Genomic DNA, 15,146 nt, shown 5'->3' with positions numbered 1-15,146 from the left:
TNCGCACCACGATGTACAACGTCCACAAGCAGTGTGCGTTACAGGTAATATTTTCATTTTTAAAAAAAAGTTTCCTTCGGCTCAGGCTGCCTGGCAAGAACATTTAGAAAGTAACGAGTAGCTACTGAAGCTAGCCAGGGACGTTTTTTTCTATCTAGGGAATTTTCATTATGTTCAACATTTGGAAATTTCAACTGAAGATAATTGCAGGTAAGCGTTCACCCACAGATGTATTCGTTTCCCATTGCATTGTCTTAAATGGGCACTTGTACAGAAAAGACCTCCTTGCCGAACATTTCAGTCCTTGGGGAGCAGTTACACAGAATTATTCAGCAGCTAAGTTTGCCTTGTATCACTTGACTGGGTAGAGACAGAGAGAAAGCTGCTCCCTGTGGNACAGAAAGTAACAGATCATTTTTTACCTGAATGTTTAATAGCTACATCCATCACGCTCCAATAACAAGGCTGCCCACACACAACACAGCTCATTTGTTTTCACCCCACTCTTAAAAGTTTACCAAAAAGAACAACTCTGGCCTCAGCATTAATTTCATATTCCAGTTGACGATACACAGGGGCTCTGGTGGTCCTGATGTCCAGCAATGGAGTGATCTAATGCAGACTGACTTCTCTTACCATTGACCGACTCCATGTAAAAGCCACTATTTTAATATGTTACAGGATGTAGGCTCTTCCATAGAAAAGCCTTAAATGAGCTGTAGCAATTTAATAACCATAATGACAATCTTTAAAAGGCACATTTAANAATTAGAAATCACTTCTAATATGTTTTGCATTTGTTCCTTGGAATAATTCATTAGGTAAGTTTAATGATGAAATAACTGATTTACTTTTCAGGAAATGCCCTATTGATTTCAGAGTATATATATATATATATATATATATATATATATATATATAATTGTTCAACATGGCTCGACCAAAAACGTGTGCATTTAACCGTTAGCTCCCTGCTGGTAGGTCTCATTTATCTATTGTAGTTTGGTTTTCCATTTTTTAGTTTGGCGTTTATTAAATATGATGTGGCATGCTTGAAGCAAAGCCCTTTTACAAGCATCATCAGCTCTAAGCACAGGTGAAAACCTGTGAGTCTGAGAGGTCTTGTACCCACTTCCTTCTCAACAGAGCAAGTGTGTTTATGCATGGATAAGACATAGGGGTTACAACGAAGCCCCATTCCCCCCACCTCACACACACACAAAGATATTGGCGGTAAGAAACGGAGGCAGAGTTGCCCTCTGAGAGTTACCTATAAAACCAAGCACATTGAAAGAGCTAAAGAATGCTCACTAAAGAGGAAGGACATTAAGAAAGAGTCCACAGTCCACAGTTCTGGACCACAGGCAATGAGACTGAGACTTCATTACAGGGATCTATATGCAAAAGTGTGGCAACTGGGGATCAGCAGAGACTGATCACGTTAGAGACTGTAGATGGGGAGGACCTATGGAATATATTCAGGGAAGACAGTAAAGGGGCCACTGCTACTTCCAGGGTGTGTCCCTGGAGGGTACAGGTGGATGGCCTTGAAGGTGGCATTTTCCTTGCAAGTTCCTGGAATCTCAAACGTTCGATGCCTCCNCTGCTTTTCCTGAAATCCCAACTTCCAGTGAAACACATTGCACAAATAGAAGTATACACTGTAGAAATACAGCATTTAACGTGATAAAGGGTTTGGGGATCTCTAAGAAGGAAACAGGATCCATAGCCCTCAGGATCACTTGACATCTTTGCACCGAGTATATCATTGGACCAATGGCAGTTCAGAAATGCCGCGTGTGCAGTGTGACATTGCCTGTGTCGTCCCCCCCCACCACCACCTTTTTTTTTTCTTCTGACACTGAGTGCCCTCAGCATCAGGAAGCACACCACGGAGAGAGTTGAAAGATGATAGGACAAGGGTGGTGAGTGGAGAAAGTTAGCAGCCATTTAAGCCGCCTGCCTGTAAAACCAACCAACTGAAGTGCTCCGGCGTTTCTTCACACTGGTCCAGAGAGAATTCATCAATTAGTGCTTGAAAACAGATCTTTGGTGACAGTACCTTGCAAACGCAGTAATCATCAACTCACAACCACGTCGGTAGCATGTGGTGACGGCATGTTGACTCTGATGGTGAACAGTTGTTGCTGTTGATAAGGCTGCGAGCTTTAAATCATTAAATGTGCTTTGCTTTGTGGTTTTGAAACCCCGCCTTTCCTCCCCCCCCTCCCCACCGCCGTGGCAGATGTCATAGAGTAAAGTTAAATCTTGAATAGGCTCCTGAAACCCAAAGCTAAAAGGAAAAACCATCAAAGGGCACAGAGCTCACANCGAACAGGGTCTGACAAAATCCCTCCCGCGAGAGGCGCTTTTGAGAAGTGACGGGATAGGTTAAGTCTACTGTCCCATCTCTTTCCGGTTAAAGGAAAAAAAATCTCGCCAGCTCACTTTGCAGTACACTGAAGTCCACAGCAAACTGTCAGCCTTAATCAATTTCCCATCCACTTTTATTCATTCTAAACACAAAGCATCACGGAAAAACTGTTTGGATGATCAAATATACTCTCAGGAGAGTCTTTACTCTTTAAAATAGTGAGAGCAATTTGAGAATAATTTATAAAAATGGATAATCTTCTGAAAAGTCCACATGTGATGTTGTCTGCCCATTTCCACTTGCCAACACTGTCTCACAGAAAAAGAAAGGAAAAAAAAAAGTCTCCCCTCCCCTTCCCCTCCCCCAAGAGGAGAAGCAGAGGGAATAAAACCAAAACCCAGAAATATATCTGCCAGTCAGGGAAATGAGCAATGCAGCTGCTCAGAAGACCAATGCCAACCCAGTCGCTTTAACCTGTAACTTCTGCTTGTCCGTGAGCTCTTACCGAATTCTGATCTATTCACTGAATTCTACAGTTAGTACCTGAATTGCTCCTACANTGGGTTCCTCATGTCTCCAGACCCCAAGCCACGCATGTTCAGTTTGTGGACCACTAAGATGTCTTCCGATCTGGCCTGCTGCTCAGCGCTCATGTGGACTGGACACATTCTAACGGCGCATGCCCCTGTAGACTAACTAGCTACACTGTGGCCTTGTTACTTCGTCTGCTCATTCTGTCTTAGTGGCTGAAGTTTAGATTTAACAAAATCAGCTTTCTATTTTTGGCCACATTCCTGAGAATGTGACTGGCCAGACATGAGGATGATATGTAGGAAAGAATGTTCTTATATATTTGTGGGAGAGGGAAAGATTGCTAGAACGCTATGTCAAAAGAAAAGTCCATCAAAACGGTTATGTTGAAAGTTTCTATGAATCANCCAATTACTTGGACTCTTACAGGATCATTTATTTTATTATTAGGCATAGTATTTCACATATGTTACAATGTTTGCAACGATATCCACTAAATCATAGGCATTTGCAATGGTTCTTTAGCCCTTTAACCCCCCAAAGCATTGCATGTTTGAAATTGAGGGTGCCTGTTTTAAGCNTTGATAGAGCATTTACTCTCTTGTTGCTCAATACAGTGACCCACTGAAACAAAGAATTTGACTACATCTCACATTATAGACTGAGTCATCTGATTATAATTTGATGTGCCTTTTGACGCTCTTACATAGCTCTCCTTTGTGAGGGCCCATTTCTGCTTTCTGTTATTTTTGGTTGCTTGGATATTTGGTTGGTTGGTTGGTTTTCTTTTATTTTTTTTTTGTTTTTGTTTTTTGTTGTTTGTTTTTTAATGCTATGAGGTTAGATTACAACCCTTAGTTGCTAGCTGCTGTCCCTAATACATTGATAACCAGGTGAAGCCAAAAGACTCCTTCATCACAAACTCTAGTAGGTGGAACTGGGTTCTCTTAACGCTGCCTGTCAGCAGCAATTTAGAGGGAACTGAAGTTTCTACTTTTCAAATGAATTTTGAAAAGTAAGCTAATCACCCAGCCAAATTCCAAATAGCCAGTTGGTGAGCCAGCTAAATTCTGAATAGCTGTGTTCATCGACTACACTTCCAAACTGGTCCATAGAATTTTGTGTTGCACTTTCTCCATTCTCCAACTCTAGTACAGGAAATACTCAGCGGAGAGGGGTGGTGAGGAGAGAGAGAGAGAGAAAGAGAGAGAGAGAGAGAGAGAGAGAGAGAGAGAGAGAGAGANAGAGAGAGAGAGAGAGAGAGAGAGAGAGAGAGAGAGAGAAAGACAGAGAGACAGAGAGAGACAGAGAGCCTTGTGTGTGTGTGCCCATTGATCTAGACTTTCCATATTTTCTTTCCTGTTTTTCTGTGCCATTTCCCCCATGTTGTTATTTTGTTGTAATCCTGAAGCCTTGACAGGGGACTGTATACCAAATNCAGAAGCCTGTCTGTTTTTAATAGCAATTCTGTTCCTGTAAGTTTTCTCCTTACTTAAATTGACATATCTACTCTATCATTATTCATGCCTTAATCTGCTTAATAATTCTTACGTAGAACTTACTACCCAATATGTTGAACGTATATTTGCCTGTCTGGCTTACTAATGTAGACCTCACTCCTAGAAGGAAATCCAGTGCATATTCTTCATGTACTGATCCTGAGTCTATGTATTCTTGAGACCTCTTCTACCACTAATTGTGTTTACCTCCTTAAAAGAACTTCAGAGCCAGGTAGTGGTGGCACAGGCCTTTAATTCCAGTACTTGGGAAGCAGGGACAGGCAGACCTGGTCTACAGAGTGAGTTCCAGGACAGTCAGGGCTACATAGAGAAACCCTGTCTCAAAATTCAGACCACAAACTTGCCACTCATTCTTTTTTTGGTTTTCAGAATCACTAAAAGGTTTCTACATACATAAAATGGCATTAGATTGTTTCACTATCTATCTCTGTTACTCCCCGCCCTGCCCCTAAAATTGATCTTCACAACAGCTTCATTATTTGGATCTTTTCTTATCTCCAATTGGAAGCAAAGAAAATAATCAATAAGTAACTCAAAGAAGCTGGTCATCTAGACCATGACCACCCCACTCTGATATGACAGAGGCAGGGATTGAACATGCAGAGTCTGTCTTAGCATCTGTGTATTTAATTCGAAGTATCACTAACAAAAATTTCATGCTGGACTGTCCAATAATGTATTACCCGTGTCTTCCATGGAGTATTTATTACATTGCTGCTGATCTCTCTTGTTTTGGTGGGAGTATTAGCATCATCCGTATCCAGTGTGAACATGCAAGCCTAGACAAATGCTTTGCCAAAGTGTCCCAGATCCCTAAGTTACTAAGCAGTGTGAACGAATGACTTCCTAGTTGAATTTCCTGATTAAAGTCATAAAGCCAAAGGGAAACTGTGACTTTACAATGTTAGACACATTTTCATCCGTGAAGTAAGAACACATCATGGTTTTATATGCTTAGATACTCTATTAATATAGAGTACCTTGGAACTAATACCAAACAAAATTCCACCACATTTGTGAGCAAGTCCTACAAAGGGCCCAGCAGACGTGTTATGCACAGCCACATAACATCTGTAGGTAGAAATTTACAAGCTACGATACCCAGACATCATGAGGCCCAGCTCATAATTTTCTCAACCTTGCCAGACTGTAGTAACATTTATGATCTGGAGATTTATTGATTTTAGTTTTTATCCCTCTTATAATATGAAACTACCCTTTAGACCATTGACCTCTTCTTGTTATAATGAGAGTGGGATAAAGAAACATATTTATAATGCCACTCTTGGAAACAGGCAGGCTTTTTTAAGGTGTTATAAAGACGTGCTGGTGATATAATGGCAGGGATTGTAACGAAGGTCACATAGCAAGCCATTTGACACTTGGAAATAGACCACATATGCTGATTAGATTTTTCCCTGTCTTATGATTTAGGTAACTTGATCATGTCCCATATTTGTAATTAAGCATTTAAATACTTAACCGAGTACATTTCTGAACATTGTAGCAGAGAAACTCAATGCTCTCCAAACAAAACAGGCCGTCACCACTGCAGCTCAGGATTATTCAAGAGTATTATTCTGCCTTCAGATGAGGATTTAGCAAAAATGCACTTTCATAATGACCTTGAAGGACTGGCGACAGAAATAAATACACAGTGCTTGAATTATCCTGAATTCTACCTCGGGAAATAGGTGTGTATACATCTCTGGATCTCTCTTCACTAAATTCTTCATCTAGAAACAAGTTAATCACATCTATCCGTATTTCACAGGAATATTATGATAAAAGAATAAACATCCTGGAAGTGCACTGTTACCATTGTTTTGAACATTCAACACTAACAGTATTAAATCACATCTGTTGCTAATATGTGACCGAAAATTTAAGAAATTTTGCTTCTGCCTTCTGACCCCCAAACTAATTCAAGTAAAATTTACTTTAACCAAACCAATATGTGTAAATTGAAGGGTATACACGTATGGTTTTGGGGGGTTTTGTTGTTGTTGTTTTGGGGTTCTTTTTTTGAAGGAGGGAGTTTGGTTTTTTGTTTCTTTATTTCTTTTTTATTTATTTATATTTTAGCAACANAACAGGAAAATGGTGGGCCTGACATATGTTAGCAACCAGTAATGTTGCTGAGCCTTTGAGTTCCCCTAGCCAATCCTCCTGACACATAAACCTGTCTTAGGCCAGAGTGGGGATCTCTCCTCACCTTGAGAGACCAGCTCCAGACTGTGCCCTGAGTCAACTCACATGGCTTCTGCACAGGACTCACGGCAGTCTGCAGCACTGGAGTCAGCCAGAAGCAGCACTGGCTGTGAATANTCACCCGGCTATGTTCANGTTAGGGAGCCTCCTATGTGATGCTGACATAATGAAAGCACATCCTTGTGGTCCATTGTGAATATCAAGTGGGATCATTCGTGCAAAGCACCCTGCACAGTCCTGGGGTATGCATGGCACACATTGGTTATTAAGTNCTTGGTAGACNTAAGTCTACTCTTAATTTTTATTTTGTTAGCTTCTCTAGGATCAGAGTTTCACCTCATCTCCTAGATTTACAGTTAAAGAGTTTCATGGACTACTTCATATTTTTCAGTAGCTAAATATCCACTTTACATGCTGGTATTGATCAGTAATTACAGCCAAGGGGGTCTCTCATTCTCCCTGACTGGCTGTCCATTCTTAAGCCTCATGCCTGGGTCCNAAGTCTCTCTANNCCTCCAGCTTACTAAATCTCAATGGATGACACACACACACACATTATCCCTATCTCCTATCCAGACTTGGAAGACAGGTCAGATTGGTTTGTTTTGTTGGTGGTGGTGATGGTGGTGGATTGCTTTTAATTAATTACACTGCTATCCAATCCGTTTTTAATCTGCATAGCTTGTCTCATGATTTGGTTTATGGATATTGGGGGTAGGGTACATGTGCAGATTAAATTTTTCCCTGCCTCATTACTTAGTTTCTAATGCTAACATTCACANAAGGAACTGTTTAAATCACATTTCCCAGTGTCCTTCCCACAGTACCTGTCTCATGTGGACTTTCCTACTGGCCACTGGTATGTAGACTTGGTCATTCTAATTTAGTTCANTTTGTTGCTCCCACGTCTTGTAATCATAACACAACTGCTCTGCCGCTTTATGAATTCCACAGCAGCAGAGGTTTGTTGGNTTTTTTTTTCTGGACTTGCAAATTGAAACTTTAATGGCAAGCTTTTCCTGTTCCTGCCTAGCAAATGTGTTTTTTGAAAAGGCCCAGGGATTTTTCTTTTTTTCTCAAATCCTCTCTGNAAGACCACTGCCAATAATTAGGTCATGCTAGCATTTCCCAGGATCCAGTCAGTCACATTGGCTGTCGATGGTGTTGAGAGTGCTCTCAAATCTTGCTTATATTTGTATAATATGTAGTATATATTTGATTGTGTATATAATTGTTTCTCAAAAAAGGAAGGGNTAACCTAAAATGAGTNGANCACGATAGTTTACCAGAGGAATGTGTCTAGAATCCATATATACACAGAATGCATAACAAGCCAAGAATGTGGTGCTTAGATAAGATGGCCTGGGGTCATCCCTGCAAGGGCTGCTGTCCTAATTCTGCTCATTCTGTTACATGACCTTGGACAGGGTACTTAATCTCTCTAGGACACAAGTTCCCTCCTGTGGGAAATGGGCATAGATGCATATTACTAAAACATAGAAGTAGCAATGCTCTCAATTTGCTAATTCTGAAATNCATCCATTGGTTCAGGTGTGGACACCTGCTCAGAAATGGGAGACTAGACNTGGAGGCATTGCTGGAGNTACCTAAGTTCTTTATTAACTAATTAGCTAAGTTCTCTGCATGTTCTGAAGTGTGGGAGATATATTTTACGGTGAAATACAAACAGCCTTTTTAAGGTTCAGGTAACAGAAACAGAAAAAAGGGTGTGGGTCTCTAGAAGATAACATTACATCTCAGGCGTGCCCTGACTTCTATGAACTCACCATCATTGCCTGGACAGAGAATGATTTTCTCTAGATCAATGAAGTTCAGACTCAAAGGATGAAAAAATAAAAAAAATAAAAAAAACTTGCAGATAAGTACGATTCCTGAAACTGGTGAATGGTCATTTTAGGCTTACAAGAATAAATCACTAAGCCAACCAACCAACCACACATACACAGACAGATACCAGTANGTTTTCTAGAACATTGCACCCATGTCACCAAAATTTTTACCAAATAATTGGACCAGGTATCCAAAGCCTTCAGGATGTCAATGACAGTCCCGTCCCTTGACAAAGCACAGAAGTCATGTAGAACATGCATTCAAACATTCTATTTTCTGAGACCGCTTCCCAGCATCCTCTCAGGTCAGTGGTTCCTACACAGAATTGATTCCAATAAACTCAAAACAACCAAGCAGTATTGAATGAAAGCCCTGAGACCCCCAGAAAAAAATATTCTGAGGTCTCTACCAGGTTTCCCCTAATCAAAAACTCAACAGAGCCACATAAAAAAGCACCTTGATTATTCATTTTGACAAACCCAAGCGATTTGCCAGGATTACATCATGATAGCTCAGTTCATGGTACTAATCTGCAAGCATGGTGAAGGCTCCTGTTTTATAGCATTCATACATTAAACACAAAGGAAACATNTGAATTGCTATATACTCTCAGAGGTGTAAACTTTCAGCTACTACGAAGCCTAAAATATTTCTGTGCTCACTAGAGCAGGTCTCATCTGCTGAAGNTGTGCTTTGATCCAAGGTCTCATCAGATGTTGTGTATGTATCGCTTTATTTGCCCCCCTCTGATGAATCACTCTAATGAATCAAGTAGTAGTTTTATCTCCAATTACAAAATGGTGAACACCATGGTGCCAACGTAGTAAGCAATGGAATAGTAATTAAAAGGCAGTTAACTTCAGAGCTTGTCCAACAGTGTCCCTCCTGTAAGGAGTATATGTAGACCATGGGTAGTACTAAGAGCTAATGATTAGCATATGTAAAGAGCTTTGGTGACTAGCACCTAGAGTATTAAATCTGGGTTTTCCATGTTTAGAAGCTGTAAAAATACACATTTAAAATGGGGGAAAGTAGCAATCAAGTACAACATGAAAAGTGAATTTTAACAACATGAAGAGACTATCTAGGCAGGGTGACTTATATCCACTATCCTGGAAATTGGGATTCTGAGGCAGGAGGAGTGCACTTAGTTCAAGACTAGCCTGGGCCACACAGTGAGTTGTAAGTCAAGCTGAGCTAGAGTAAGACACTGTTTCAAAAATACGAACAAGCAAACAAAGTGGAGCCTGGAGAAATAGCTCAGCGTGTGCTGTGTTCTGAATGTGAAGTGTCTCTCTTATATTAAGACTCGTAGTTTTGAACACCTGATCCCCAGCTGGGAGTACTCTTTGGGAAGGCTGTAGAACATTTAGAAGTCAAAGAGTTACTGGAAGAAGTAGATCACAGGTAGCAGCCATGAGTCTTTACAGGCCGTATCCACTTTCTGCTCACTCTGCGTCCTGGGCATGGATGCAGTGTGACTGGCCAGCTTTCAGCTCCTGCCACCATGTCTTCCTTGCCTGCTGCTTTGCTTTCTCTGCCATGATGGACTGTGTCACCCTGCAACTGTAAGCCAAAAACAAAAATTCTTAAAAAGAGACAGAGAGAGAGAGAGAGGCAGACAGACAGAAATTGATCGATTGGTTGATAAAGGACAGGTGAAAAGACAAGATCACGGAAGAAGGAAAGGATAACATTCTANGAAAGGCATGCGATTAAAATCCAAAATACTGATATGGATTGTTTAAGGATGTATACAACACTGCATGGCTGACCTGATTTCCCCAGTGCTTTGTTGCAGAGACTTTGCCTTGCCCATTATTACACAGTATGTCTTCTCAGTCTTGTTCATTGCTTTAAAAGTCACATTTTTTATCAATGTCTTTAGTAATACTTTTCCACTTTTTATTTTAACATAATTTTCAAAAATTATTCCCTGAATTTTTTTGTGTATACCTGTATGGTGTATGTGTACTTTTCTGTGTTTGCATGTGTGTAGAGGTCCAAGGTTAATGCCAGGGGTCTTCTTCAATTGCTTCTCCCTTGAACCCAGACCTAGACAGCCAGCTTGTTCTGCTTTCTTAGGGCTGGGATCACTAGTGGGTCCCCATGCCTACTTGGCATTTACATGGGTTCTAGGAATGTAAACTCCATTCTTGCATGCCCCTAAAAGGGTTGCAGGTATGGCTCTTGTCACACGTGTATCAGTAGGTGGCAGTGTTCTGAACACCTGAACATCTGAACTATTTGAACATCTGAAATATTATCAACCTAACCTTCAGCACGAGGGGACTTGGACAGGGAGCTAGCCTAAGATGACCACCACTCTGGTGCCACGAAGACCTGGAGGGAATCAGACCACGCTCAAGAAGACCCCTGTCCAGTGTCATAATGAGCAAGCAGGGCATAGCACTTCTGAGACCACTCCTGAGATGACCACAGATACTCAGAGACCCTGGGTACCACTAAGAAGAGCAAATAAGTGGTGGAGAAATGGAAGAGAAACAGAAGGGTGTGGGCACAAGGAAGAGAGGCAGAACTGAAGACTTGGGGGTAGTGAGGAATAGCTTGAGTGGTCAATGATATCATCTGTGACTATGGTGCTATCCTGGCCTGAGCTGCCCTCAGGGGATATGTTTGGGTCCATGTCCTGCATCAGCAGGGCTCTGTTACCACCAAAGGACAGGCAGACATCTCTGGTCTGGGCTGCCACCCACTGATGTCTAAGGGCTAAGCAGAATTGGCTCCACCTTTTATCTGAGCATCATGAGAAAGCTGGCCCTGGGAGCATGAAAGTAGGAGAGCAGACCCTGCCCCTAGCCAGCTGCAGTACTTAGGAATGTGTGCCTCAAACATTGCAGGAGTTGCAGGTGAGCTGGCACCTGAGGATGCAAGTTTGGGAGACCTTGCCCTGCCACTCATCTCTCATGTGATGGTGTGGACAAGGAAGAGAAATCCTCCTCCCACATCGTCCCTCATCACCTGTGGCAAGTGGGAGAATGGGCCCTGATAGAATCATGAGAGCAGGAGAGCTGACCCTGTCCCTTACCTGCTACAACACCCAAGGAGCAGGCCCTGCACCTCACCTGGGCAACACAGAAGAGTTACACGGTCTCCATGACACAAGGCAATAACAGGATATCTGAGAGGAGAAACAGGGAGGTTCCAGTATGGAAAGAGTAGCAGAAGCCAGAGCCCTTGTACCAGACCAATGACTCATTGCAATAAACATTTGCGGGCAACAAAGTGTGGGCAAAAGGTATACTGTAGGACACACTGGGAACACTACAGCTTCTATGACTAGATCTTTATTTCCTTTGTTGGTGTGGGGGGGGGGTTGCAAGAGTGGAGGATGGGTGTGAGAGGAAAGGGAGATGAGTGAGATTAGGGTACATGATGTGAAATTCACAAAGAACCAATAAAAAGTTAGAAAACAAAAACAAAATGCCTCCATTCTTCATGCTTGGACAGCAACCACTCTATAGTCCCTGAGCCATCTCCCCAGCCCCTCTCTGATATTTTTATTCTTTATTTTTCATGGGTCCAATACTTTTTTAGATTTAAGTTTATATTACTGGTTTGAGCCTTTTATCTTTTACCTCAAATTATGTTTTATGCCTTTATTGTTATTTATTGTATCAATGTTAGGCTTTATTAAGAATGTTTGTTATTTTTTAAATGGTCTACTTTATGGGCATTTCTTTCCAGTTTGATCTTACTCTTGTTTTCTATTCAACCTAAAATTTAATCTGTCTTTTATTATCTGAACATATATTCACCCTCCCATCTTTCTTTATTATACTATACCTTTTATGTTTTATTTTCATAGTATGTGATAAGTATGTGGCCACAAAAGAAGTGCCTGAATACAGCACACTGTAACAGAAGTGTCTGAAGACCGTGCCCCGCTTTCTCACCCCTACCTGTGCTTGCGTGAACTCTATGACATTGACAAAATACCTGAAGTAAGTGTCCCATAAATGAGGAAGTGTTCACTTGGCCCACCATCGGAGGTTTCAGTCCATGTCACTTTACTCTGTTGCTTTGGGGCTTTGGTGATGCAATGTATCAAGGCAAAAGTGTGNGTGATGGAAGGGGCTTTTCCAATAAGAGTACACATGGAGGGACCCATGGCTCCAGCTGCATATGTAGCAGAGGATGGCCTTATCTGGCATCAATGGGACTAGAGGCCCTGGGTCCTGTGGAGGCTGGATGCCCCAGTGTAGGGGAATGCTAGGGCAGTGAGGTGGGAGTGGGTTGGCTGGGTGGGGAAGCACCCTCATAGAAGCAGGGGGAGGAGGGTAGGATAGAGGGTTTTCGGAGGGGAAACCTGGAAAGGGGATAACATTTGAAATGTAAATAAGCGTAGTTCCGTCTTTACTGAAGGCAAGGGAAGCGATGCTGGTTGGGTACCGATGGAACTGGCACAGGTGCTTCTTGTTAAATGGGTCCCAAATATTTACAAATCCATCAGAACACCTGTGGCAAACGTGCTGTGGATGTTGTGAAAGGAGGTGGCATTGACTGGGTACATCTGCTCAACGTTTGTTCTCCTTTAGCCTGTGGCACTTGAAGACAAACTTCTGAACCTCAGGGCTCGGGTCCAAGTATTCCACAGCCACTCGGCCTTCAGTGGAGCTCAACACATAACCCCGCTTGTTCGGGAAGGCTCGGATGCAGCGAGTCTGGTANTTCAGGCTGGACTCCCTACGCTGCTGCACAAAGCCCATGTTCCTCAAGTCCCACACCAGCACTCAGTCGCCCACCGTGCCCACAATCAGCCTGTCCACAGACACTGACAGGGTGTAGACCTTTCTGGGCTGCCCCTAAGCCATTTTTGTTTGTGTTTGCTATCTAAAACTGTTATATTTTTCTGCTGTCTAATAAATCAGAAATTTGGAACTTAAAAAAAAGAAATGTAAATAAATAAAATATCCAATTAAAAAAATAGATAAAATTAAAAAAGAAAAAAGAATGACCAAGATGCAAATAGACTCAGTAAAGATTCAGATGCCTGTCTCCTATGACTTCATTTCCTTCCAATTGGGCTCCGGGTATTAAAATCTCTGCCACTCTAGCCCCCACTGGCATTACTACACTAACCTACTCCAAATTACTCCTAAATACTTTCTCACAAGCCCCACCAGCCTGCCCACCAGCCTGCCCACCAGCCTGCCCACCAGCCTGCCCACCAGCCTGCCCACCAGCATGCCCACCAGCCTGCCCACCAGCCTGCCCACCAGCCTGCCCACCAGCCTGCCCACCAGCCTGCCCACCAGCCTGCCCACCAGCATGCTGGATCTTAAAAGTATCATCCTAGGAGTGCCCACAAGCCCAGGATTGTCCTTAGACCCTCTCACCCTTAGGTTAAGAGGGGTTTGTGGTATTTTCTTTTTTAATCTATTCTGTTGTATTTCTTTTTCTGCTTGTATGTTTCTAACTATAATGGGTTTTCAATAGGTCTCTGAGGATGACAGTGACTTGTGTCTTTCCCTCAACACACATGCACACACACACACACACACACACACAAAGTCTTTATTTCTCACAGAGGAGTGTAGGTGATGGTTTTGCTTTCCTGGGGGTGCTGCTACCTCCTACCCCAAGCCAGGGTCATTAAAGAAACCTCTGGACTCTTGGCTGCTTGCTTACTGCTTCTCCCAACCCTGAGGATGTCTAGTGAGCCTTGTGAAGAGCCCACAAGTAGAAAACTCCCCTCTAATCTCTCTCCCTAAGGATTCTGAAATCTACCCCACANTTTGTTTGCTGTCTTAAAACCTCACTTGCTTACTTGCTTCGTGCAACAATGTGACAATGTTCCCAGTGTGACAATGTTCATTTCCTACCTCTCTCCAAAAGCCTCAGTTCTCTGATGGAAAAAAAAAAGTCCTAAATTTACGGTTTGTCTGATGTGTTTGGGGGTGTGTGTGTGTGTGTGTGTGTGTGTGAGTGTGTTGGAGGGGGGGAGACTCTTACCCCTGACACTTTTCCACATTCTAAGGATACATTTAGGAAGCGCTCAGAATATGCATTTTTGGCTATAAACATAATACAAGTTCCTTGGAGAATCCTGGGAAATACAGGATGATAAAAACGAAACAGAAGTCCTCTGCAGCAATCTTACACAGAGATGAATATATATATATATATATATATATATATATATAAAATATATTGATATATTTTAGAATGCTTCAGAGAAACTTTGATTCCCAGGGTCTCTGCTTTCTTTATGGACAAAGAAATGAGACATGTATTTTAAAGATGAATTTTAAATACTATGTGTACTATGTGAAGGCCTGGAGCTAAAGGCTGATTGAGTCAACCAATATTATCTATTATGAACTCAAAAGTTTCCTTGAATTATTCCCTCTAAAGAAGTGTAACTGAAAGTAATTTGATATTAGTTACAGTTTTGTGAGATGGGGATGATTTTGATCTAATCTAAATAGATGAAAACAATTATTTTCCCCTATGGATCTGAAACCAGATTTGCTTGATTTAAAAATTTGGCATGTGATGTCCTTAGTGACCTTTTAAAAAGTTCCTAATCTAATGTCTTTAAATTCTATCATCGCAACAACTGAAGGAAGTGTGTCGCAGCATGGACTTATTAGAAAGTGATCTATTCGCTGGATTCCATCTTTTTTTTTTTTTTT

The 15,146-nt window shown here is 41.8% G+C and overlaps 2 pseudogenes; one reads left to right on the top strand and one right to left on the bottom strand.

Annotated features, from left to right (window-relative positions):
• The first annotated feature begins 10,646 nt into the window (after positions 1 to 10,646).
• On the top strand, positions 10,647 to 10,726 carry LOC115032065 (annotated as a pseudogene).
• Positions 10,727 to 11,412: 686 nt separating this feature from the next.
• The window catches only part of LOC110302395, a 14,804-nt pseudogene continuing 11,070 nt past the window's right edge, over positions 11,413 to 15,146 (bottom strand).

The sequence above is a fragment of the Mus caroli genome, chromosome 9, assembly GCF_900094665.2.
Source record: "Mus caroli chromosome 9, CAROLI_EIJ_v1.1, whole genome shotgun sequence".
Classification (NCBI taxonomy): Eukaryota; Metazoa; Chordata; class Mammalia; order Rodentia; family Muridae; genus Mus; species Mus caroli.
Note: the sequence above shows the minus strand (reverse complement) of the source record. Positions and strands in the feature narration are given on the sequence as shown.